Source organism: Octopus sinensis, linkage group LG4, assembly GCF_006345805.1.
Source record: "Octopus sinensis linkage group LG4, ASM634580v1, whole genome shotgun sequence".
Classification (NCBI taxonomy): domain Eukaryota; kingdom Metazoa; phylum Mollusca; class Cephalopoda; order Octopoda; family Octopodidae; genus Octopus; species Octopus sinensis.
Window position 1 is genome coordinate 2099689 of NC_043000.1, and position 26519 is coordinate 2126207.

A 26519-nucleotide genomic window follows, 5' to 3' on the forward strand; every position below is an offset into this window, starting at 1 on the left:
TGCATGATAGTATATGAGCAATGTGGTTATGTCATATTTATAGTCACTGTTAACAATATGTCCTGAAGTGCTGTGCTTTCAAAAGAGAAGTGGAATAAAGAAAAAAAATTTCTTATGAGTGGCTGTGTGGTAAGTAGCTTGCTAACCAACCACATGGTTCCGGGTTCAGTCCCACTGCGTGGCATCTTGGGCAAGTGTCTTCTGCTATAGCCCCGGGCCGACCAATGCCTTGTGAGTGGATTGGTAGACGGAAACTGAAAGAAGCCTGTCGTATATATGTATATATATATATATATAATATATATCTCTTCTCTCTTTTTTCCTCTTTTCTTGTTTCAGTCATTTGAACTGCGGCCATGCTGGAGCACCGCCTTTTAGTACTTATCTATCGGTCTCTTTTGCGAACCGCTAAGTAACGGGGACATAAGCACACCAGCATCGGTTGTCAAGCAATGCTAGGGGGACAAACACAAACACACACTACATACATATATATATATATATATATATACGACAGGCTTCTTTCAGTTTCCGTCTACCAAATCCACTCACAAGGCTTTGGTCGCCCGGGGCTACATTAGAAGACCTTGCCAAGATCCACGCAGTGGGACTGAACCCGGAACCATGTGGCAGGTAGAAGCTACTTACCACACAGCCACTCCATATATATATTGTGTGTGTTTGTGGTGTCTGTGTTTGTTTCCCGTTCAGCATGCTTGACAACTGATGCTGGTGTGTTTACTGAACCCGGCCATGTGGCAGGTACACAAGCTACTTAACACAACAGCCACTCCATATATATCTATGTGTGTGTTGTGTGTGTCTTGTTTGTTCCCCTAGCATTGCTTGACAACTGATGCTGTGTGTTTACGTCCCCGTCACTTAGCGGTTCGGCAAAAGAGACCGATCGAATAAGTACTGGGCTTACAAAGAATAAGTCCGGGGCGAGTTGCTCGATTTAAGGCGGTGCTCCAGCATGGCCGCAGTCAAATGACTGAAACAAGTAAAAGAGTAAAAGAGTATGCAAAGCAATAAAGGGTTGGGGACAGGAAGAGCATTCAGGAATAAAATATGGCTTCTCTAAGTTTCTGTCTGACCCATATCAGCATCGAAAACTGGGTGTAAAATGAACAAAAGAATGAATATATAATATACATGTGTGTGTATACAAACACACACAACACATGCAAATACACACATATGCAGAACACAAATATACGAAGACTCAGATGAAGAATGCAAAAGAAATGTGTTCGGGACATATGATCGGAGTGAGGATGACAGATGTGTGAAGGAGTACTAAATGATTTCAGTGGTGAAAGCGTGAAGAAGAAGACTGAAGGAGATATGTGAGGAGGTTACTGAGTGAGTTCTGAAAAGGCTAAACCTGAGTAATGAGATAATGTACTCAAAATAATCCAGTCCAACTTATACTAGTATTGAAAAATAAATGTAAAAGTAGTGATTTATATATATATAATCGATATTTTTTTATATATATATATATATATATATATACACACATAAAATAATAGACATTTATAAATATATATAATAGATATTTTAGATATATATATGATAGACTTTTTATATATATATATAATAGACATTTTATATGTATAAGATAACATTTTATCTATATATATATAATAACATTTTATATATATATTATAATAGACATTTTATATATATATATATGATAGAATTTTATATATATATATATGATAGACATTTTATATATATGATAGACATGTTATTATATGTTATAATGACATTTTATATATATATATAATAGACATTTTAATATATATATATAATATACATTTTATATATATATATATGAAGACATTTTATATATATATATCATAGACATTTTATATGTATATAATAGACATTTTAATATATATATATAATAACATTTTATATATATATATATAATAGACATTTTATATATATATAATATAGACATTTATATATATATATAGATAGCATTTTATATATATATATATGATAGTACATTTTATATATAATGATAGACATGTTATATATATATATATATATATAATATATATATATATATATATATATATATATGATAGCATTATATATATATATATATATATATATATATATATGATAGACATTATATATATATATATGTATATATATATACTAGACATTTTATATATTATAAATAGACATTATATATATATATATATATATATATATATATATATATATATAATAGACATTATATATATATATTATATATATATATATATAATAGAACATTTTATATATATATATATAATAGCTTTTAATATAATATATAATAATCATATATATACATATATCTATTGTAATGTCTATTTGTGCAACAGTTGTGTTGGAACTTGAAACTCTGATATCACTTCATTTTTTTTTTCTCTCTTCACCATTTGTCTGTTTACCATCACAAGTATCACTGTCTGCTGCCATGTTGACATTATTGGAAGTATAATATCAGTTAAGTTGTACTTTTAGCCAATATACTCCAATTAATTACACACATATGTTTACGTGATTGTAGGTAGAAGGTGAAGAATCTCTTCTCTCTCTTTCTATATATATATATACATATATATATATATATATATATATAATATATACATATATACATATATATATATACATATATATTACTTATATATTCATATAATACATTATACATATATATTAACATATATATATACTTATATATATACATATATATACATATATATATACATATCTATACATATATATATACATATTATATTATACACATATATAATATACATATGTATATATATACATATATAATACATAATATATATATATATATATATTAACATCACACTTGCACATACACACTTGCACATACACACTCACACATACACACACAAATATTGTTGACATCATAAGAATTTATAAATTTCGTGAGAACATGAAATATTTCATTTTTTTGGTGCGGGGGAAATGGTGAAAGTCAAAGAGGATAAAGCTATTAATAATAGCGGGTGAGTCAAAGACTGCTTTCTGATAAGGATAAAGTTTCTAAAATGCAAAGAGAAGTTTGAAAGACTGCTTTGGTCCAGTGGGCAAATCGCTTGTCATGTTTACCAAAGATTTGGGTTCATGTCTCATAGGAAGCCTTCGACTGTTTCTATCCAAATAGGTATTTTAACCCAATATTTACATGCCATTATTTAGAACTTTATCTGGTTCAGGTTTCATCTTTTCAAAAGATAGAATATCTATATATTCACAGTAAGTAGCTTGCTAACCACACAACCACATGGTTCTGGGTTCAGTCCCACTGCGTGGCATCTTGGGCAAGTGTCTTCTGCTATAGCCCCGGGCCGACCAATGCCTTGTGAGTGGATTTGGTAGACGGAAACTGAGAAAAGCCTATTGTATATATGTATATATATAATATATATATGTATGTGTGTGTTTTTGTGTGTCTGTGTTTGTCCCCCTAGCATTGCTTGACAACCGATGCTGGTGTGTTTACGTCCCTGTCACTTAGCGGTTTGGCAATAGAGACTGATAGAGTAAGTACTTGGCTTACAAAGAATAATTCCCGGGGTTGATTTGCTCGACTAAAGGCGATGCTCCAGCATGGCCGCAGTCAAATGACTGAAACAAGTAAAAGAGTAAGAGTATATATGTCTATCTATTTACATATATAACCAGAAATGGCTCTGACGAAAGTAGCATTAATTTCTGAGGTCATTCAATTTTTCTCAACTGATCATTAAACCAATTAGTAAATCTGTCAGTAATGAACTTATAATAATTACTGAAAACTGCTGTAAGCCAAATTTACTCCAATAAAGGTAAAATATGTAACAACTATTGTTTAATTGTTTATACTTTGTCTAGATATATATATATCTGTTAATATTTGTTTTTATGCTTAGTTATAATAAAAATAACAATAATAAATCTCTGAACGAGATATAAACAGTAACTGCTCGACAACGTAAGGGGTATTAGCCATCTGAATGTGGCTAGCCACTGGAGGGTGGGTGGGGTGTTACTGATGCTTTTAGCCCCAGGCGATCAACGTCACCAAGGACTTTAGACACTATCTCAGTGCCCTTTGCAAATAACACAAGGGCACTGAGATAGTGTCTAAAGTCCTTCTGGTGACGTTGATCGCCTGGGGCTAAAAGCATCAGTAACCCCCCCCCCCGTGGCTAGCCACATTCAGATGGCTAATACCCCTTACGTTATAATAAAAATAATTTTACATTAATCTGAGGGGTTACTCTATGCTGTCATAGAGTACAGATTTATTCTTACACAAGAATATTGTTGACAGTGTCTTTGAAGTTCAATGATAGCTTAATTGACCAAAACTTTGTAGTCTGTCAACAATATTCTTGTTTTTGCCAGCCCTAGTCAAACCGTCCAACCTATGCCAGCATGGACAATGGATGTTAAATGATGGTGATGATGATGATGTATATGTGTGTGTGTGTGTATGAATAATATATATTATGATATTCTTACTTTAGTCTAGTGATTACTCTTTACTTGTTTCAGTCATTTGACTGTGGCCATGCTGGAGCACCACCTTTAATCGAGCAACTTGACCCCGGGACTTATTCTTTGTAAGCCCAGTACTTATTCTATCGGTCTCTTTTGCCGAACCGCTAAGTGACGGGGACATAAACACACCAGCATCGGTGTCAAGCAATGCTAGGGGGACAAACACAGACACACAACTACACGCACATATATATATATATATATATATATATATTAATATATAATATATACATATATACGAAGGGCTTCTTTCAGTTTCGTCTACCAAATCCACTCACAAGGCATTGGTCGGCCTGAGGCTATGTAGAGAAGACACTTGCCCAAGGTGCCATGCAGTGGGACTGAACACGGAACCATGTGGTTGGTAAGCAAGCTACTTGCCACACGGCCACTCCTGATTGTTCATTCTAAATGTATTGGTCTTCTATGACTTTGTGATTTGTGGCTAGTAGCAGGACCAGTAGTGGTACTGGTGATGTTAGAGACAGTGGTGGTGTTTGTTGTGGTGGTAGTTGTGGCTGAGTTTGTGGCTATGATAATGGTAGGATTGGTTATTAGAGATTTATTGATGGTGGTGATTGTGATGGCGGAGGTGTTCATATTGCAGTGATGTTCATAATTGTGGTGCCAGTGGTTGTAATAGTAATTGTGATCATAGTAGTAGTATCATTAGTAGTAATTGTAATAATAATTGTAATGAAGGCACGTAACTTAGCGGAAAGGGGTATTTGGATAATAATTGTAAGGTTGTGAGTTCAGTTCCTGGTGGCATGCTGTGTATTGTAGAAGAATAAACAATTTATTGCACGTAAATTTTGACAAAATCTTATGTGGGTCACGTGGACCCCATTTGGGAACCACTGACTTATAAGAGCAACTGAGTACTGTTTGGTATTTTGGGACAATTTACCGTATTTGATGGCCTATAAGTGCATGAGTGCATGGGACACCCTAGCTTAGGTTATACTTTTGTATAATAAATTACCACTAAAATAATGTTTTAATTCCTCCACTTACCTTACTTTGTTATTACTGGTAATTATAAGCAATTTATTGCATCCACATTCGATATAAACATACCATAGGTGATTGTTCACCAATAGATGGCAGCACACATTTTGTAAACATACATACCGTTTCGGGCAAGTTTTGAGCCTGCATTGAGTGCATTGGATGCAGGGGGATTTTTAAAGCCATTTTTGGTTAAAAAAGGTGTGTCTTATAGGCCATCAAATACGGTCAATAAAAGAAAATTAAGAACTGAAAACAGATGACCAAGAAGTTCAGTGATCAGGATGAAATGATTAGAAGCAGGGGAAATGTGATGTAGGATGAAGGGCTGTGATGAATGGGAAGGGATCGAAAGAAAGAGAAACAGTAACAGACAAGTGGAGAGAAAGCGAAAGAGAAAGTGAAAGAACGATTTGTTGCTGATGCAATAATAACAAAGAAGGAAAAAGAGGATGAACCAGCCAGGACCCCTGGACTGGTGGTACGTAAAAAGCACTATCCGACTCGTGGCTGATGCCAGCGCCGCCTCGACTGGCTTCCGTGCCGGTGGCACATAAAATACACCAATCCGACCGTGGCCGTTGCCAGCCTCGCCTGGCACCAGTGCAGGTGGCACGTAAAAAGCACCCACTACACTCACGGAGTGGTTGGCGTTAGGAAGGGCATCCAGCCGTAGAAACATTACCAGATAAGACTGGAGCCTGGTGCAGCCTTCTTGCTTCCCAGATCCCCGGTCGAACCGTCCAACCCATGCTAGCATGGAGAACGGACGTTAAACGATGATGATGATGATGATGATGATGATAGAAAGGTACAAAGCTAGAAAGTGGGATCACTCGATGGATGGATGGATGGATGGATAGATAGACAAGATACATTGATAGAAAGGAGAATGCTACAGAAAGTGGTAGAAATGTATAAAGATATGTTTCTTTATTAGCCACACAGGGCTGCACACTGACGGGAGAAATTACAGGGTAGAGCTTTTCTTTTTGGGGAGAAAAAAAGGGGGGGTAGGTTTTCGATCAAAAGGGATCGTAAAAAGGAAAGAGAAAGAGGATAGAAAGGAAAAGAAAAAAAAAAGGGGGAAAAATCGATCGAGATTGTGTATCACAGAAATGTCATGATATAAAGTGTAAAGGGGGAAACAGATGGGGTTTATCCGTGGAAAGAAAAGCCTACGGAAAAGACAACGGTAACCTCGGTCAATAATGTCACATGTATAAAGGTAGAAAGGGGAATAAATGGGTAGATAAATAGTTATGAAGACAGAAAGACAGGTTGAAAAATAAAACGGTAGAAAGATAGGTAGAGAAAGTGATAGATCCATTCGCATATATACATATATCTGTCTATCTATCTACATTCATCCATCTGTCTTTTGTTGATCTGGTAAGTTATGGGGATGTAAACAAACACTGGTCGTCAAGCAGTGGAGGGGCATGGATGCAACACACACATATACACACATACACACACATGTATATTCATACAGACAAATAAACAAATGTGTGTGTATGTGTGAACAGATCAATGTAGATATCAATGATCATTTGGTTGATTGATCATGTGATTCATCAGTTCATTGAACTCACGTAAATATGACAGAATATTCTACAGACATATGCACTATTAATGTAGTCCTGAGGCAGGATTAGCTTCACACAAAGTGTATTAATGATGTACTTTTGAAATTACAGATACTATCTCAAACTCCACCCGTCTAACACCCGTGGACATATTTACAAAGTCAGAAAACAGCACAGCTCCCATGACTTTAGGAAACATTTTTTCACACTAAGAGTTGCTGAAGCATGGAACAAACTGCAGGCATCAGTTGTTAGTTGTCGGAGCACTGCATCCTTCAAAACTTCCATGCTTCCTGAGATTCGCCAACACTACACCTGATTTTCTCCCCTCCATACACACGCAAGCATGTATCTGACTCATACATTGTTCGCTTTCCAGACATTTGTACATTACTGCATGTACTTTATAAGCACTTTCTGACAAGTTGTGGTGCACCTGAGCACTGTATACAATAATTTCATTATTATTATTATTATCTAAAGGATTTTTGCATGGTTCCCTTTGTTTACAAACTTATGATAAAAACACTTGTCCAAGTTTCCACATAGTGACTTAGTAGTTTTGATCTCAGGCCCTTATGATTGTGAAGTGAACTTCTTAATTATTTGGGCTGGCTGCATATTTATATAGGTGGCACATAAAAAGCACCATCCGTTCGTGGCCATTTGCCAGCTCTGTCTGGCACCTGTGCAGGTGGCACGTAAAAAGCACCCACTACACTCACGGAGTGGTTGGCGTTAGGAAGGGCATCCAGCTGTAGAAACATTGCCAGATCTGACTAGGCCTGATGAAGCCTTCTGGCTTCACAGACCCCAGTTGAACCGTCCAACCCATGCTAGCATGGAAAACAGACGCTAAACGATGATGATGATGATGATGATGTATGGTACACACACACATATATGATACATAGAAACCTGTATGGATGGATGGATGGATGGATGCAGGTGTGGTTGTGTTGTTTAAGAAGTTTGCTTCTCAGCCACATGGTTTTAGGTTCAATCCCACTGTATGACATCTATAGCCCCAGTCCAACCAAAGCCCTTATGAATGGATTTAGCAGAAAAGAACTGTGAGGAAGTGAGGAAGACCATTGTGTATATATATATATATATATACACACACACACACGCACACACACATATATATATAATTGCAGTGTGGAAGGTGTTTATAAGCCATTTAAGAAACTCACAATAACCGGAATTTTGTCAGTGAACAGGTCGCAGTTTCAAAGTGACGAAAATATTTTGACAAATTAAATTTAAATGTTGAAGTGAATCTAACGGTTTTTGTGTGTTTCTTAAATGGCTCACAAACACCTTCCACGCTGCAATTGTTTTCGTTCCAGCACACGATCTCAGATCAGGTCACTTGCTATGCAAGTACATCTCCGTAATATATATATATATATATATATATGTAGCATCATTATCATCTGCTTTCCATGCTGGCATGGGTTAAATAGTTTGACTGAAACTGGTAAGCTGAAGAGATGCACCAGCTTCCTATCTGATTTGGTATGATTTCCATGGCTGGATGCCCTTCCTAGCACCAACCACCCATAGAGTGTAATGGCTGTTTTTTATATACCAGTGGCATGGGTGCCAGTTACGTGACACCAGCATTGACCACAACTATGCTTTCACTTGGCTTGATAAGTCTTCTCAAGCAGAGCACATTGCCTTTGGCCTTGGTCACTTATCACCTGTGTATTTGTGTTGTATTGGTCCCTCTCCCAACGCTACCAGTAAGGTGAGGGTGGGCAATGAGTACAGCAAAGAATTCAGGATACAAGCAGGGGTTCACTAAGGATCGGTGCTCAGCCCCCTCTTGTTCATCATAGTCCTCCAGTTTTGTTTAAATTCTTATAACTTAGTGGTTCGACAAAAGAGGTTGATATATCAAGTACCAGACTTAGAAGTAAGTTTTGGGATTGATTTATTTAGGTGATGTCCTAGGAGGGCCACAGTTTAGCTATAAGGAACAAGTAAAAGATATCTGCCTGTCTGTCTGTCCGTCTATAAAATATATATATGTGTGTGTATCTTTTTATTCTTTTATTACCTTCTATTTTTTTAGTAGTGGGTAGCGATTTAGTAGTGGGTAGTGGTAGCGATTTTCTTGACTACTTCAGGGAGTGATGACCCTGCCTGACATGAGTCCCGGGCTCAGCTGGCTCTGGCTGACAGTACTCGGTATGGGCCCCTATCCAGGGTTACGGAAAGGAGACAACCTTCAAAGAAATCCGAAGTGGAGCCCCATAGGCGGTTTAGTGTTTGACTCAACACTCTTCCGGCAGCTCCTGCAACCAAGCTGGCGCCAAACGTAATGCTCCGCACTCCTTTGGACTACTTCAGCAAGGTCGAGAGAGGAATCCTGACGATTGGGCTACCCAGGATTTTCTTATTTCTAGCCCAGGCCTGCGCAAAACTGGAGAGGACACTTCAGTGCTGCTGTAAAAAGTGGCAGAAAAAACATGGGAGGTAGCAGTCACGAGTGATAAGTCCATTCAGATTAGCGTAAGATATATTATTTTAGTTGTTCATTATATAACCAGTACTTATTTCTGGTTTTATTTTATCATTTTATACTCTGTCAGTTGGTTATGATACTAAGTCAACAACTGCCTTGTTAAATAGTTATGTGTACCAGATGAATAAACACTTATAAACAGACACATGTGCATACAACATGCTCCTGAACAGATTTTGTCTATCAAAATCCACTAATAATGTATTGGTCTTTATTATGACAACTGTCTACTGTACTGCCCAGTGGGACTGAACCTGAAACCATGTAGTTCTCAAGTTAACTTTTTAACCCTTCTCCATACCTGCACCTTGCAAATGCATACATATAACACACACACACACACACACACACACACACAAGTGCAGGTATGGCTGTGTGGTTAAACATTTGCTTCCCAACCACATGGTTTTGGGTTCCGTTCTGCTGTGTTGCACCTTCAACAAGTGTCTTCTAGTACAGCCTCAGGCTAACCGAAGCATGGTGAGTGGATTTGGTAGATGGAAACTAAAAGAAGCCTGTCATATATATATATATCTTGATATGTATCTATGTGTGTGTGTGTCTTTATATCTGTTTGTCCCTCACAACAGTTTGACAACCAATGTTGGTTTGTTTACGTCCCTGTAACTTAGTGGTTCATCAAAAGAGACTGGTAGAATAAGTACCAGGCTTACAAAAAAAAAAAAAAGAACTGGGGTTGATTCATTTGACTAAAAATTCTTCAAGCTAGTGCCCCAGTATGGTCGCAATATAATGACTGAAACATGTAAAAGACAAAAGACACATAGGCCTAACACACTGTGTGTGTGTGTGTGTGTGTGTGTGTGGTGTGTGTGTGTGTGTGTAATTCATTTCTGACCCTTTGGAATTCAGATTACTCTGTCAATATCATGTGATCACGTGACCGACCAGTTCATCAGATGTTGTTACACATCGCTGGTCACAATGCGTTTGCATTGTTTTAGCCTTCGAATGACGCCACCCCGCTGGCTAAGCGAGCAGGCCAACAAAAGAAAGAGTGGGAGAAAGAGTGGTGAAAGAGTACAGCAGGGATCACCACCATCCCCTGCCGGAGTCTCGTGGAGCTTTTTAGGTGTTTTCGCTCAATAAACACTCACAACGCCCGGTCTGGGAATCGAAACCGCGATCCTACGACCGCGAGTCCGCTGCCCTAACCACTGGGCCATTGCGCCTCCACCTGTCAATATATAATGGTTATTTATTCCCATTGTTTTGAATTAATCATGCATTAGCTGATAGCTTCAAGATTTCAATGATGTGACTGTCCGTTTTTGAATGATTCTGTAGGGTAGGTATGAAAGGCGGGATCTGGCCAGATAGAATATTTAGGCTTGATATTGTCTTGCTTAAATGCTAAAGGGTTAACTATATCATGGGGTACTTTAGAGTAGACAATTAGCTTCGTTTTCGGTCAAATTAAGGTATGTTCTGTGAAGCTCATGTTTATGTTTCTGAATGTACTCCCCCCCCCCACACACACATATGTATATATGTGTTTATTTGTATGTATGTATGTATGTATGTATGTAGAGGCACGTGTGTGTGTGTATTATATATATATATATATAGGCATGTGTGTATATATAGGCACGTGTGTGTGTGTGTGTGTATATATATATAGGCATGTGTGTGTGTATATATATATAATATATATATATATATATATATAGGCATGTGTATATATACATATATAGGCATGTGTATGTATACATATATATATATATATATACATATATATATATAGTCATGTGTATGTATATATATAATATACATATATATATATAGGCATGTGTATGTATATATATATACATACATATATATATATATATATATATATATATATATATATAGGCATGTGTATGTATATGTAATATATATATATATATATATACACACACACATATATATATATATATACACACATACATACAGGCATGTGTGAATATGTTTGTATATACATATGTATATATATATATCGTAACCACATCTGTCATGTCTGACAGCATGTTTTGCTAAATTCTTCTCCTGGATAATGTTTTCCTTTTCTTATTAATGTAATAAAAAGAAATGTGCGTGTGTATGTGTGTGTATGTATGTATGAGTGTGTGTGTATGTGTGTTCATCCTTCTATATGTATATAATACTTGTGTGTATGTTGGTATATTTTAGTAGAAGGCTTCTGCACTAATAATCTTTTCCACATATACAACTCAATGCTTTTTGTGTGTGTGTGTTTCTGCATTTGTTTGTGAGTCTGTGTGTATGTAAGTACACACACATGCACACACACACACACACATACACACAGACACGCACTTATAAACAAGTGCACACACATATACATGCATGGAAACTCACACACAAACAGACACACACACAATCAAATAAATGTATTCGCACATAGAAATTTGCTCCCACGTGAACATGTTTTTCCGGATGTTTCTAGATGTATCTTTAGTTATTGGCAAGCTAGTGGCTGGAGCCTCCTGTCTGCTTATAACATTCGTAACAACACGGTGGGATGCTAATGAAATGCTCACATGTGTGTATGTGTGTGGGTGCATATAAAGTATATACACACACACACACACACACATGTAGTTGTGTATATACAAGTATGAATGAGATTTTGTGCTTGTATGAGTATGCATATAGTTGTTTATACATATACGTGTGAATAGTTGTGTAGATATGTGTGTGTATGTATCTGCATGTGTGTGTGTGTAAATGAGCATACAATTTTGTATAGGTAATATATATATATATATAAATATTCACATACATATACACAATAATATGCACACACACACATACACCCTTGTACATTTAACGAGCTTGGAGATAAGTGTAATATTACAGTGAATTACTCAAAATTGTTAATTTTAAGTGGAAAATTTCCCACGAACATGCATTGTTTACAAAACTACACACAGACATCAATACTTGCATACACCCATATATACACATATATATATATATATATATATATATATTATATATATATAATATATATATTGACTGGGCCTGATGACTGGGCCTGATTTGACTGGGCCTGATGAAGCCTTCTGGCTTCACAGACCCCAGTAGAACCGTCCAACCCATGCTAGCATGGAAAAACGGACGCTAAATGATGATGATGATGATGATGATATATATATATATATATACACACCCTTTCCTAACCTTGTAGCAAACACCCACTTTGTTTATCATGCACCTTTCACTACCCTTTGTAGCACATGCTTGGATGCATATACATAACGTGCACATAAACCATAAAAAAAAACACACACACACACGTGTACACACAAACATACAATACACACACACACTCAGTGGAAAATTTCTCACGTACATACATTGTTCACAAAACTACACACAGACGTCAACACTTGCATACACCCATATATATATATATATATATATATATATATATATATATATATATATACACCTTTTCCTAACCACTTTGTTTAACATGCACCTTTCACAACTCTTGTAGCACATGCTAGCATGCATACATACATATATAACATGCACATAAACCGTTAAAAACACACACACACACACACACGTGTACACACAAACATACATACACACACACACACAATCACCCTTTACTAACCTGGTACCACACAAAAATGTGTGTTCTCTATTTGAACCCTGTGTGTTTTCAGTTTGAGCACTTGCCATATTCGTCCTCTCTAACCGACCATGATTTCATGCAACGCTGGACTTGACACAACTGTCATTGCTGATGATGATGATGATTTATGTATGTGTGTACGTGAAACAATCCTCACCGAATTCTGTAACCGTTTCCTTCTCCATAAACCTCTCTATCTGCAGCTTACTTATTGTTTCCTATTTCTGTAACTCTATACTACCACCTCAAGTTCTCCCTCTCTACACATCTTTTTCTTTCTCTCTCTTTTTACACAGTTCTCTGTTAGTATACAGAGTGTGTATGTTTATTTGTGTATATTCCTCTCTATATATGTTTGTGTATTTTTTGTATCCTCTCTCTCTCTCTAGCTTCTTTTCTATCTATCTGTCCATCTCCCTCTCTTTCGGTGTATAGAGCTATCTGTTGTTGTGTGCATGTGTATCTGTGTCTACTGTTTACATGCCTGTTTGTATGCACCTCTATATATTACTTGCATATGCTCGTGTATATCTCAACATTCCTTTCTCTCTCTTTATATGTGTGTGTGTGTGTGTGTGTGTGTGCTATTTGTCATTGATGTGTGTGTTTTGATCATGAAAATAAACGTGTGAAACCATGGTTCATGAGTTGCTGCTAACTATTACTTTTGGTCCTTATCAGTATCCCAGCTGAGAATAAGTCACTGTGTGTGGGTGTGTCCCTCAAAATCCCCTACTTACTCAGTCACCTGTCACATATTGTTAGAGAGTGGGGTACAGAATTTTGTCCCAGCTAATAGGGACATAAGGTTAAGCTCTCCTATCCTATCTAGCAGTAAACTGCACTGGGAAACTTTTTCCACCTGTCCCCTTTGATAAACTGTTACACAATATATAGGAAAATGCAGTAAGAAGTGGCATGTGAAGAGCCTGTGTTGCCTCGAGACCAGAGGTTTAGCATAGATGCTTACGAGAAGGTGCAGAAAAGTTCCTGGCCTTGGGTAAAAGAAGATACAGGAGGACCAGTTAATTAAGATTTTATTCAATATATTCCCCTTTCACATTCACACACTTATTGCAGTGGTCCATCTAATCTCTGTAAAAGATCTCAGAAGGTTGGGCCTCCAACTAGGCCTTTGACAATACCCTTAAAGCCAGGAACTTTTCAGCACCCCCTTGTATAGCGGTCAATTTTATTAATGCTGGGTGGTGTGTTAGTCTTATTTATTTTATTTATGCGCCCTTTTCAAGCCTAGCCAGGCTCATGGGCCCGATTTCTCAGTTTCTGTGGTGTATGTGTTCCATCACAGCATTACTCAAGAAACAGGAAGAAAGAGTGAGAGAAAGTTTGGGGCAAAAGAGTACAACAGGGGTCGCCCCCTCCCCTGCCGGAGCCTCGTGGAGCTTTAGGTGTTTTCGCTCAATAAACACACACAACACCTGGTCTGGGAATCGAAACCCCGATCCTCTGACTGCGAGTCTGCTGCCCTAACCATTGGGCCATTGCGCCTCCTGTATTAGCCTTACCACCTAAAAGGAGAAATTAAAATGGATCCATGGTATTTTATCATGACTCCAGCAAAACAATAGAGAATTCTTCTACTCGGTGCTGCTTCTTCATGATTAACCCTTGGTTAGTCCACATTACTCTGTAGGGAGCATAGGGCCGGTTTCTCAGTTTTCTGGTGTATATATATTCGTCCTTGGACAGGAAGCTGGTTTGTTGCAGGATTACCCATTTTTACCAGCTAAGGTAACTGGAGCAATGTAAAGTGAAGTGTTTTGCTTAAGAACACAATGCATTGCCCAGTCCAGGAATCGAAACCACAATCTTATGATCATAAGTCCAACACTCTAATCTCTAAGCCATGTGTCTTTACTGAGACCAACATCCTAACCACTAAACCATGTGCCTCCTCCTTTATTGTATGGAAATTGTGTACACTCAGTTCCATACATGTGCACTCAAGACACAGGAATCAAGTTAACTTGTTTGTGATTGGGTATTGTCTGAAATTCTCCACATTTCATATGATGTAGTATGCTTGTTTTAATTCTGCTGGTCAGTAGAAAGAGGTTGTGGGAACTGATTTACATATGATTAGCATGTTACATTATCAACAAGAATTTATTTAGTGGATACAGTGAGGGTCAAGATTGGTCAGAGATCCATAACAGGTTGTCTTTGCTATAGCTTTAGATGCCATATTTCTTTCTTGGGATGGTTCTTTGGTATTTGAATGCAGAGTTTTGAGACAGTGTGGATATCAAAATAGAGAAAGAATAGGGGGAAATTAAAAGAAGGGAAAGATATACAAAGTTTCAGAGGAAATATATGAACAGGCCTTTATCCATGTTCACCATTCACTGCATTTACCTCTATCTCTAACCATCTGTGAACCAACCCATCCACAGTCCTTATTCCTTCTTTATTCACCATCTTGCATCTTTATGGTACACCCTGATACTTCAACTCCACCGTCTTTTCTCTCTTTTATGTTGGGGTAGCCATGTATCTCTCCAGCAAAATGCCTGTTCTTGACACTATCTACCATTCATACTTTAGCTTCTCAACGTCTGGCCAGAAAATCACTTCCCTCAGTATTAAGCACCTCCCCCCCCACTCTGTCAAGAGTTCTTGTCTTGTGAATTACTTGCTGACCTTACTTGTGTTGGTGCCACAGAAAAAGAAAAAAGAAAAATCCACCTTGCGCATGCTGTAAAGCAGTAGGCATTAGGAAGAAGGGTATCAAACCATACAACCTTACCAAAGCAGACACTGGGGCCAAACACAGCCCTTTGGCTCATTGGGTTCTTTTGAACCATCTTGCCCATGCTAGCATGGAACATGGACATTAAATGATTGCATCTTGTCAAAAGTGTGTACATCCCACAACTGATTTGTTAGGACTTCATTGAGATCGCATACATGTGTATAATGATAAACAAATTCATCTCCTTATTGGAGCCCTCTCAGTTCCTCTCCATCTCTCAGCTGAGACAGCCTTGTCTTGTAAGCCACTCGATGACCCTGTGGGTACTGGCACCATGTAAAAGGCACCTGTGTGAGCGGCATGTGCAGGAGCACCCTTTCCAGTGCCATGTGAAAAGCACCCAGTATACTCAGTAAAATGGTTGGCATTAGGAAGGGCATCCAACTGTAGAGACTATGCCAAAACAGACAACTGGAGTCCGGTGCAGCTCTCCAGCTTTCCAGGCACTTGTCAAACTGTCCCAACCCATGCCAGCATGGAAAATGGATGATGATAATGATATACATACAGGTATGGAGGCACACAAATAATAGACCAGCTCTAACAGAGAATTGAACCTGGGTTGAAGATTTTGCTCTCAGGAGCTTAGCTTATTGTATTGGCATCCTTTCTGTCTCGGGAGACAATGGAGTTGCGCATGTTGTTTTGTTTTTTTTTTTTTAGTCTAGTCCGGCTTTTATATTTCATGTCCTGATACATTTCCTGCTGTGGCTGTGTAGTCCTATCCTGGACAAACACTCCCTCTGGCAGGTACCGCCAGAGGGAGTGTTTGTCTAGGAGCTTACCTTATATCACTCTGTAATTGTCATATATAAGACGTTTGTAGCATGACATATCTCCGTGGTAGCCAAAAAGGGCTTTCCAACATATTTGAACGCCTACTCAGTCTATAGTTCCATGCGAGTATAATTATTACCCAATAGTGATTATAATTTTGTGTTTTTTGCAGATTAGATGATTAAGAGTGGAATGATTGATTCATTTCAATAATCAAGAACTACCCTGATAGAAATCTTGGTTATAACCGGATGTATATATATATACACACACCTACACATTTTACTGCTTAATTAAGGAGTAAAAGTGATCAATAGATATGACGTAGACTGTTCACTCATTCTGTTAATTTCAGATGAATGTGTGCTTATATATGTATATAAATATATATATATATATATTATATATATATATATGCATACACACAAACTGCACATACATACATATATATATACATACATTATATATATATATATCAAACTATGTAAATATACATATACACACACACACACTCACATATATATATATATATATATATATATATATATATATATATAGAGTAAAGGTTAGCTGCGTTAGAGGTTAAAATAACCATCTAAGGGATAAAAAGTATCCATTATACTACTGGTATATTACCTATGTTTAACCATGGGCATACATATGCAAGCATATTATGCTCATAAACTATAGTTAAAGACAAGGATAAACATGAGTTTATCAGGAATCAAAGTTTAAAGAAAAAAGAAAATGGAGAAATATTATTTTCTACCCTAAGCACAAGGTCTGAAATTTTGCAGGAGGAGGCCAGTTGATTAGATCGACCCCAGTATGCAACTGGTACTTAATTTATCGACCCCAAGAGGATGAAAGACAAAGCTGACCATGGTGGAGTTTGAACTCAGAACATAAAGACAGACGAAATGCTACTCAGCATTTTGCCTGGAGTACTTACATTTCTGCCAGCTCGCTGCCTAAATGGAGAAATATCGATGAACAACAATTGACTTACATCAATTATTATTTATCAATTCAATACAAATTGACAGCATCCCGTCTAACTGCTGTTTCTGCTTCCAATGTTGTATGGTATTGCCATTGAGATGCTAAAAATATATTTGGTAATAAAACTGATCTAAAACATGGAGCTTCATCGAAGTGAAGAATAAAGAAAAAAAGAAGGGCCTAGAGAAGAAAAAGGAAAAGTTGAATATGGTTATAATCATACCATTTTGCTTGTGTATCTCTTTGCGACGTTAAGTAAATAACTAAACTTAAAATAGTATTTGGTGGGTTAATCCTTTGTACAAGGAGTGGATAGGATGGATATATGTATATATATATATATGTGGCCGTTTGCCAGCTCTGTCTGGCACCTGTGCGGGTGGCATGTAAAAAGCACCCACTACACTCACGGAGTGGTTGGCGTTAGGAAGGGCATCCAGCCGTAGAAACACTGCCAGATCTGACTGGGCCTGATGAAGCCTTCCAGCTTCACAGACCCCAGTTGAACCGTCCAACCCATGCTAGCATGGAGAACGGACGCTAAATGATGATGATGATGATGATGATATATATTATATATATATATATATATATTTAAAAACTTGGAGAAGAGAAATATAGAAATAACGCATGCGTTCGGTCATATAGTAATATAATAAATAAATAAAATATATGCATATATACATTCATATATGTACATACTTACATCTACATGTATATATACATGCATACATATATATATATATATATATATGAGTACAGGACACCACAAATAAACGTAGAACACGAGAGACGAGAACATGAAATCAAACAAGGAAACGGACTTTTTTTAAACAACGAAAAAACAGAGTACAGGACAAACAATACAAGGAAAATTCCCCTTCATCAGCTGTCCCTGGTTCGACTCAAAGTGTGTTTATATACATACATACATATAAGAGGGAATTTTACCACTATGTGGAAACCCTTATGCCAGAAGAAGATCCGCTATGGTCTTAACCACCAAGAATTGTTCTCTAGAAAATTTAGCAAATTTTCTATATATATATATAGAAAATTTGCTAAATTTTCTATATATATATATAGAAAATTTGCTAAATTTTCTAGAGAACAATATATACATGCACAAACATGTATATATATGTATATTATGTATATTTACTGTATTTGTTGCATATGGGTGTTTATCCATTTTGTTGCTACTCAGATGTTGCTGAAACAATCACATGTACGAGCAAAAAGCATAAAACTCTGAGTAGCAAAAGGGTAAATCATTAGCTGTTCCCAGTATTTTTACACACACAGGCACACACACACACAATATGTGATGGGCTTCTTTCAGTTTCTCTTGATCAAATCCACTGACAAGGCTCTGGTCAGCCTGAGGCTATAGTGGAAGACACTTGCCCAAAATGTCACACTGGAGGACTGAACCCAAAACCATCTGGTTTGGAAGCAAATGTGTTACCACTCAGCCATACCTGCAGCTACTTTTAAATAGTAAATGCAGAGGCATCCTTGTTTGGCACGTAAAAATCACCAACCGATCGTGGCCGTTGCCAGCCTCCCCTGGCACCTGTGCCGTTGGCACATAAAAATCACCCACTACACTCACGGAGTGGTTGGCATTAGGAAGGGCATCCAGCTGTAGAAACACTGCCAGAATATAGGCGCAGGAGTGGCTGTGTGGTAAGTAGCTTGCTAACCAACCATATGGTTCCGGGTTCAGTCCCACTGTGTGGCATCTTGGGCAAGTGTCTTCTGCTATAGCCCTGGGCTGACCAATGCCTTGTGAGTGGATTTGGTAGACGGAAACTGAAAGAAGCCTGTCATATATATGTATATATATATGTATGTGTGTGTGTATGTTTGTGTGTCTGTGTTTGTCCCCCCAACATTGCTTGACAACTGATGGTGGTGTGTTTATGTTCCCATCACTTAGCGGTTCGGCAAAAGAGACCGATAGAATAAGTACTGGGCTTACAAAGAATAAGTCCCAGGGTCGATTTGCTCGACTAAAGGTGGTGCTCCAGCATGGCCGCAGTCAAATGACTGAAACAAGTAAAAAAAAAAAAAAAAAAGATCAGACTGGAGCCTGGTGCAGCCTCCTGGCTTCCCAGACCCCGGTCGAACTGTCCAACCCATGCTAGCATGGAAAACGGACGTTAAACGATGATGATGATTATGAAGTTTAATTAAATTAAGACTAACGTTTGATAAAAGCAAATCTTAAAGGATAGAACTGGCTTGAAGAGATTTCTCAAGGCATGTGTGCTGGATATCAACCAACAAGCATCCAAGTCATGCTTTTATGACCTTTCTATAGCAGTGCTTGATTGTTTAGTAGATGACCTCATTATTTCAGTAGATAACTTCACTGGTTGACTAGGCACTCTGATTGGTTGATTAGATGCTTTCAGTAGTTGAATAAATATTCCATTGGTTCATTAAATGTCCTCATCGGTTGGGCAGCTTTCCCCTTTAGATATTAAATATTTTTTGATTGCATAGTCTGAGCAAGAGGCCACTGACCATAACATTTGTAGACCTACTTAGATTGGTGATGTTAAATGTTCATGCTGTTGTTGCTGGAAATTTAAGCAGGTTGATATATGTAAGGAAAAATTAACTAGGAAGTCTTAGGATCTATGTTTTTGAGAAGAGATTGGTGGTGGGTGGGCATTTAATATGGGCATTTAATATGGGCTTTTGGTTTAAGGGAGGTACTGTAGGCATGTTGAGATGCAGAGAGATTAGTAACATTAGAAATAATGTTGAGTCAGTGGTTGCAGTGAATAGGGGTTTGTTACTCAGTTATCTTTTTATCTTTGACTTGTTTCAGTCGTTGGACTGTGGCCATGCTGGGGCACCACCATCAAGGGTTTAGTCAAACAAATTGATTCTCAGTACTCTTTCTTTAGCTTAGTACTTATTCTATCAGTCTCTTTTGCTGAACTGCAAAGTTACAGGGTTGTAAACAAACCAATACCAGTTGTCAAATGGTGGTGGGAGACAAACACGAAGACAAGCACATATGTACATACATACATACATACATACATATATATATGACAAGATTCCATGCAGTTTCCATCTGCCAAATACACTCATAAAGCATTAGTTGGCCTGGGTTATAGAGGAAGACACTTGTCCAAGGTGCCATGCAGTGGGACTGAACCTGAAACCGTGTAGTTTCAATGCAAGCTTCTTGTAGTGTTTATGTCATTCCAGATATGTGTGTCAGTGCCATATAAGGTAAATTGCCTTGCAAACAATAAATGTGTGGTTTGAATTCTATAAGTGAACCTGTTCTGCTGTGTGATTGCAGTGCCCTAGCATGACCCTAACCTGCTGGAAATCAGTAGAAGAATACCCCAGGATGGGTTTCTTTCAGTTATAAATGCATGTATATATATATAAATGTGTGTGTGTATATATATATATATAAACTTGCTAAGAAGGTTTAGAAACCACCTGAAGAATGTCTAAGATGTGCTGACACGAAACGATCGTAGTGGTTATTCATTTGATAAATTTTAATTATATAAATTATTTTATATTTTATGTATTGGCTTAAGTCTTTCTTTGTTTGATTTGCATAATAGTGGTTTTGTCTCTAATTTATTATAATATATATATATATATATATATATATATGTGTCTGTGTTTATCCCCCCAACATTGCTTGACAACCGATGCTGGTGTGTTTTGCGTCCCTGTAACTTAGCGGTTCGGCAAAAGAGACCGATAGAATAAGTACTAGGCTTACAAAGATTAAGTCCTGGGGTCGATTTGCTCAACTAAAGGCGGTGCTCCAGCATGGCCACAGTCAAACAACTGAAACAAGTAAAAGAGTATGTGTATGTGTTAGTATGTACCCTTGTCTTGGGTATGGTTGTATATGAGTGTCTTGTCATACAAGTGATGTTGTCCTTTTCCAGTCTTCTGTGGCAAACATGCCTATTGAAAAATATTATCACATTTCCAGTCTTATGTGAAAATCATGTTTGGTCATGAGAAAATATTATCTTGCTTGGAAACGAATACAGGTTGGTGACAGGAAAGGCACCTGGTCATAGCAAATCTGCTGCCACAAATTCTGCTTGACCCATGCAAGCATGGAAAAGTAAGCATTAAATGATGATGGTGTACTGTCTTGCTTTTGTTATGAGTTTGAGTGATTACATTTTGTGTTGTTATTCATGAGCAGAGACTATGTATCGTTGTGTTGTTTTGTGAATCTTTAATCATAGTTCAGCCCTGATTGAACAGATTATATGATCACAGGTATTTTAACCATGTTCATCATATCCTATCTTTTTGTATATCAGGGTTTACATTGTCCATTCAGTGATTTTATTCAACCCTTTAGCATTCAGATTACTCTATCAAATGCTATAATCAATTATTCATATTGTTTTGAATTAATCATGCATTATGATGTAGCTTTGAGATTTCAATGATTTCAGCGATGTTTATTTTTAGAAGGACATTGTAGGTTAGGTGTGATGGGGCCAGATCTTGCCACTTTGAACATATAGTAGGTAGAATATTTTGGCTGGATATGATGGGTTTAAATGCTAAAGGGTTAAGATAACAGGCTGTGATTTGAAGGCGCTTTGGCTGCTATTTCTGGCTGTTCAAGTGACCATGTAGATATAGTTAGTTTCTTTACATTTGTTGCAACTGCTTGCTGGTACTGCATACTGCAGAATGAGATTTGGTTGTTAAGTTGTTGTCAGCAGCTAGGCTTTGACTAAAAAGAATTTCGAAGCAGCATACTAGTAATATGTAAATTTTGTCACTGTTCCAAAGACTTGTCACCATTCTGATGACTCAGCAGAAATGAGTCATGTTGAGTTTTATCAGGCAAATGGAACTCCTGGAATTAACCTCCAGGGAATTTTAATATATTCCAGGATTACAAGAATACCTTTAGTGATAGATATTTACGACAAGCACTGAGACAAGGGACATATATGGTTATTTTCCCATAGCTAGGCATACTTTTCATGGATGACTGGAAATGAACAATGCTGCTTATTTGCAAGTATCATGTGATGTCTAGGCATGTGTGCACACCAACACACAGAAGCAGTTTTACGCATCAATCTATCTTTTGTTAAGGAATGTCTTGCTTCAAACTTATTTGTTGCTGAGATATGTCAATTTTATTGAGGCAGTGTGACTTACAGAAAATGCGAGTTCTATTTTTTGATAGATAATTAACATCATTACCAGAATAACCAAGCAGTTTAATTTGGTAGCTAAATGGTTAAGGTAAATGGTAAATGGGTGGGGAAGGGGATATTGATGTAATTCCAGTGTGAAGAAGGTATAATCTGGTAGATAGTTCTGAGGATAATCTAGTTTGTGAAAACACGTTGCATCTACATTTATTTAACAAGCTGAAAAGAGTTTTCTACAGGATCACTCACCTGCTAGAAATGATAACTATCTCTTCTGCAAATAATCATTTACCATATTACAAAAATGACGCATTGAATAATATAGCCCTAGATAGTCCCACCCACACTAGCATGGAAGGCAGACGTTAAACGATGATGATGATGATGGTTGAATAAAGGATGGGCGGGAACACATTTGATCATAGGTCTGCTTGATCAGTGCTGACTCAGGGCTAAATAAAAACACTATCCCATCTCAGCTGTAAAATTTGTTATTGAGAAAAAAAAAACTCATCCAATGGTCCAATATTTACTGCAATGATTCAGATAAATGTCAGAATTTGAATAACTATCAAACCATTGCTATGTAATAGCGGATGAAAAAGAATTTTAAAGTCCTTCTCTCTGTTTGTGGGTGGATTTACAATAAATTTTATATATGTATCTTCTCTCTCTCTCACTCACTCATACACACACACATGCACAAACACACATGCATGTAGATATGTATATAAATTCATATGAGGGGCTGCTGAAAAGTTCCGGTCTTTGGGCAAAAGAAAATACAGGAGGATCAGTTAATTATGATTTTATACAACATATTCCCCTCTCAGATTCACACACTTATTGCAGTGGCCCTTCAGTTTTTCTAAATACTGTAAAAGAACTTGGAAGGCTGGGCTTCCAACTGGCCTTTTATGATACACTTAAAGCTAGGAACCTTTCAGCATACATATGTAAAACTTTGCATACATACACATACATTCACACATATACATACAGTATCCAATATATATATATATATATATATATATATATATATATATCACCATGATCACCGTGACTGACCAGGCTATCAGATGTTGCTACACATCGCTGGTCACAATGCGCTTTGCATTGTTTTAGCCTTCAAATGACGCCACCCCGCTGGCTGAGCGAGCAGGCCAACAGAAGAAAGAGTGAGAGAAAGTTGTGGCAAATGAGTACAGCAAGGATCGCCACCACCCCCTGCCGGAGCCTCATGGAACTTTAGGTGTTTTTGCTTAATAAACACTCACAACGCCTGGTCTGGGAATCGAAACCATGATCCTACAACCGCAAGTCTGCTGCCCTAACCACTGGGCTCTTGCGCCTCCACACACATACACGTTTATAATTCAAATATATGCTAAGTGCTTAGATGTGTGAGGGACACCAACAAATAGTTGTAGTTCACATTTCAAGACTGCTGAGCATGTGCTTTTCTTCCCAGTTCCTTGCTTTTGTGATATTTCAATTGGCCATTGGTATTAATAAAGACATGTCACATGAAGCAGTAGACTCATCTAAGGTATTAGCTATTTTCTTAATTAGTTAATATCTATTTGTTAATACTTCAGATATATGCAAAATGTTGAGTTGAGCCAAAGACTGCTATGAATAATAATAATAATAATAATAATAATAATAATAATAATTATAGAGGCCTTATACAGCTGGAAAACTACTATAAAATAACCACCATAGGACTGCAAAAATACCTACTTCAGAAGGAAGGAAAACTGATCCAGATAGCAGCAAAACACGAGCAAAACAAAAAACTGTTCTCAGTATTTAAGGAAGCTGACAAATACAAACAAGAAATCATACCACCTAATAAACACAAAGAAGAAGAAGAAGAAGATGATGAAGAAACAACAAAAGCTATAAAACAATGAAATCCAAACTAAAAATAGAACAGCAACGAGCCATGATAAAACGATGGCAAGAAAAGCCCCTTCATGGTAAATACTGGACTAAACAAAACGCAAAAGAAATAGACAAAGAAAAATCCCAGCAATGGTTGAGAAGCTCAGGACTCAAAGCAGAAACAGAGGGATTTTTAATTGCAGCACAAGACCAAAGCCTCCCCACCAGAAATTACCAAAAACATGTAATGAAAAGAAATATTACAAGTAACTGCAGAATATGTGGAGATGGACAAGAAACAATAAATCATATTATCTCTAGCTGCCCAGTCCTGGCTAAGAAGGAATATATTCACAGACATGACAGAGTTGGAACCTACATACATTGGAAGCTATGCCAACATTATGGAATAACAACAGAAAAAAGATGGTATAGGCACACACCAGAAAAGGTCACAGAAAACGAGAAAGCAACCATACTCTGGGATATGCCGATACACACAGATAGAGAAATTAAGGCCAACAGACCAGATATAGTTGTCAGAGATCATGTAGAAAAAAAAATGCTTTCTAATTGATGTATCAATACCGGCAGATGACAACGTGTCTCTAAAAGAAATGGAGAAACTCTCAAAATACAAAGACCTGGAAATAGAGGTAACTAGAATGTGGAACCTGAAAACAGAAACAATTCCTATCATAGTAGGTGCATTAGGCATGATAAAAAAATATTCAGACAAATACATAACAAAAACACCAGGACTTACAAACACATATAACGTACAGAAAATTGCACTACTAGGCACTGCACACATCCTACGCAGAACACTTTCCATACAATAACCATCAGAGCATCACAACAAATCACAGCACATACCCAAGGCACACAGAGCTGCGCTCGGTAGTGAAGTGAAAGCACGCTATAAAAATAAAACTACTGAATAATAATAATAATAATTGTGTACAGTGCTCAGGTGCACTACAACTCATCTAAAGTGTATATATAATCAGGTGTAGTTTCGGTGGATTTCGGAAAGCATGAGGGCCTTAAAGGATGCAGTTTTAGTTCATGTTACAAAATGGACAGTGTTTGCTGTATGAGGCTGATAACAAACTCATGCTTTACAAGACTGACAATTTGTGGCTTCTTCTTTGTGGTAATGACTGTTTGGTTAAAACATTTGCTTCCCAACCATTTGATTTTAGGCTCAGTACTATTGCGTGGCAACTTAGGTAAGTCTCTTCTATTATAATCTTTGACTGAGCTCAGCCTTCTGAGTGGATTTGGTAGATGGAAACTAGAAAAACCCCCATTTTGTGTGTGTGTGTATATATATTTATATATATATATATATATATATATCTTTTACTCTTTTACTCTTTTACTTGTTTCAGTCATTTGACTGCGGCCATGCTGGAGCACCGCCTTTAATCGAGCAACTCGACCCTGGGACTTATTCTTTTGTAAGCCCAGTACTTATTCTATCGGTCTCTTTTGCCGAACCACTAAG

At 37.2% G+C, this 26519-nt stretch overlaps 2 protein-coding genes across 4 annotated transcripts in view; one reads left to right on the plus strand and one right to left on the minus strand.

Moving 5' to 3' along the window:
* Positions 1–26519, plus strand: part of LOC115210382 (mitochondrial inner membrane protease subunit 2) — a 646016-nt gene that overhangs the window by 111114 nt on the left and 508383 nt on the right. The window lies entirely within an intron of this gene.
* Positions 1–26519, minus strand: part of LOC115210381 (leucine-rich repeat neuronal protein 1) — a 99285-nt gene that overhangs the window by 36787 nt on the left and 35979 nt on the right. The window contains exon 1 of one of the 2 annotated variants that reach the window (XM_029778950.2): positions 13361–13519. The exons of the other annotated variant lie outside the window; for it this stretch is intronic. The gene's annotated coding sequence lies outside the window, so the exon portion shown is untranslated. Of the gene's footprint in view, positions 1–13360; positions 13520–26519 lie in introns of those variants that run through there. 2 annotated transcript variants of the gene reach the window in all.